Genomic DNA, 2,208 nt, shown 5'->3' with positions numbered 1-2,208 from the left:
CAGTTATTAACCCTGCTAACAACTCAATCAACTTTACTCCATCTTAAACAAATCTAACATTGAAATTGCAGGGGCAACCCTTTAAAAATCAGATAACAACAGCAAATGAAGAAACAGCTATTTAGTTTTCAGGTGTATGTTTTTAGCCATGTGATTAGTAACCTCAACAGGGATAATTCAGATGAGCAACTACGAGCAGAGATGTAAGTAAGCCCTTAGGGTAAGAAAATAAGGGTCAAGATGATTTATAGAAACTTACTGACCTGACAGAGAACCGCACTCGTTCTCTCTACACTGACACTCTGTTAAAAGGAACTTCCCCTTTTTCACTCACAAGGCAACAGGGATTACAATATAGTTTGCAGGCAAGAACGGCCATTTTTAAAGTAAAACCAAAATCAAGACACACAATCATAAAGCCTGAAATAAGCAACAAGCACTGTCACTCATCACTGGGCAAACTTTAAACATTTAGCAGCACAGAAGCACTCTAGGTTTGACAATGCTGGAGAACAAAGCCCTTTGCCCCCTGCCATGATGCTGCCCTAGACATGGTCCCCAGCAGCGAGGGTACCGGGGCAGCCGTGTCCCACACCCCGACTGCTGAATTATGCAGCTGCAATGGGGTATTCGAAAAGGAACAGCCTGCCTGTAAGAAGCCGACTGAAACCCACAAAATTCATTTCACCCAAGCTATGAAACCAGTAAATTTTGCCATATAAAGGTATTGCTTGCTGGCCTAGATTCAGAGGAACAACCTAGACTGAAAGGATCTTTAAAAACACCACTAACGATCCCCCCTGGAAAGTGAAGGATCTAACGCATGTACAAACGCTACTATTCTTCCTAACTAACTAACTCACCCTGTTGCCTGAATCTTTAAGAACCCAGCACAAAACACGCTCGAGAAGTCCTATACCTAATTTTACGTGGTCAGTGAATGTGGACAAACCAGAGTAACATAGCTGTGGGATAAAAATGGTAATTAATGCAGAAACCACCCAAAGCTGAATGGCTGAAAGGCACAATGCATTAATGATTCCATTTAGAGGCTATTAGAAAACTGCTCTGCTAAGATGAACCACATTTAGAATACAAACCTAGCACCTGCACACACACAAAAACCAGCAGGAAGAAAAAGTATTCCATGACAGGCATATACAATAGTTAATCAAAAATGCTTGTTTCTTAGAAGTGTATAAACCCCAAATTGTTTTGGTTTGGGTTGCTTTGGGTTTGGGGCAAAACCTACTGATTTCTCAGCACACTACCCAAATATTGGGCAGCAAGTCGTATTTCCTTGACAATTTAGCTGTTCAAATACTGTATTTGCCCAGAAGATAATTACCTGTAGTCTGGAGAAAACATGAAATGCATACACGTGTTTGATTTATGCATTTATCCACCATACACAGCCAGTCACACCGCACCCTACCTCGTTACCACTCAGTTACTCAAGTAACTCTCCTCTGTTCGACCTACATCCCTGTCCTGGTTTCAGCTGGGACAGAGTTAATTTTCTTCCTGGCAGTTAGCAGAGTGCTGGGTTTTGGATTTAGGATGAGAAGAATGTTGGTAAGGCCCCGATGGTTCAGTTGGTGCTGAGCAGGGCTTACACCAGGCAGTGACTTTTCAGCTTCCCCTGCTCTGCCAGGGGCACAAGGAGCTGGGAGGGGGCACAGCCAGGGCAGCTGACCCAAGGGCTACTCCAGACTGTATGGCATCATGCCCAGTACAGAAACTGGGGGGAGCTGGCCAGGGGGCAGCGATCACTGCTTGGTTGGTGGGTGGCAAGAGGTTGCATCACTTGTTTTTCCTGGGTTTTGTTCCCTTTTTGTTTGTTGTGGTTTTCCTTTTCACTACAATTTATTATGATTAGATATTATTTCCATTATTAAACTGTTCTTATCTCAACCCATGAGTTTTTTTACTTTTGCCCTTCTGATTCCCTCCCCCATCCCACCAGGGACAGGGAGGGTGAGCGAGCGGCTGTGTGGGGCTTAGTTGCCAGCTGGGGTTAAACCACAGCAATCCCACTGCTGACACCAGCAAAACAACAAAACAAGGCTCTGGGTCGCTGTAAAAGCTTTTAGCCTAAAATTCTAGCATTTCCCTAGCAAACAAAAGTGTTTTCAACCCCTGGGCTTCCAGCCCTAGCGGCGGCTAGGAGGCTCACTGTAGGCAGTAGTTCAGCGCCTGCCTCCGAGC

The 2,208-nt window shown here is 44.6% G+C and overlaps 1 protein-coding gene across 2 annotated transcripts in view; it reads right to left on the bottom strand.

Annotated features, from left to right (window-relative positions):
- Positions 1 to 1,549, bottom strand: part of RBM18 (RNA binding motif protein 18) — an 11,935-nt gene extending 10,386 nt beyond the window's left edge. Inside the window, exon 1 of one of the 2 annotated variants that reach the window (XM_035888596.1) lies at positions 1 to 1,549. This exon is cut by the window's left edge and continues 3,044 nt beyond it. The gene's annotated coding sequence lies outside the window, so the exon portion shown is untranslated. The other variant, XM_035888595.1, reaches the window with a different exon arrangement.
- Between the last annotated feature and the right edge of the window lie 659 nt (positions 1,550 to 2,208).

Source organism: Egretta garzetta, unplaced genomic scaffold, assembly GCF_000687185.1.
Source record: "Egretta garzetta isolate BGI_Z169 unplaced genomic scaffold, ASM68718v1 scaffold211, whole genome shotgun sequence".
Classification (NCBI taxonomy): Eukaryota; Metazoa; Chordata; class Aves; order Pelecaniformes; family Ardeidae; genus Egretta; species Egretta garzetta.
Note: the sequence above shows the minus strand (reverse complement) of the source record. Positions and strands in the feature narration are given on the sequence as shown.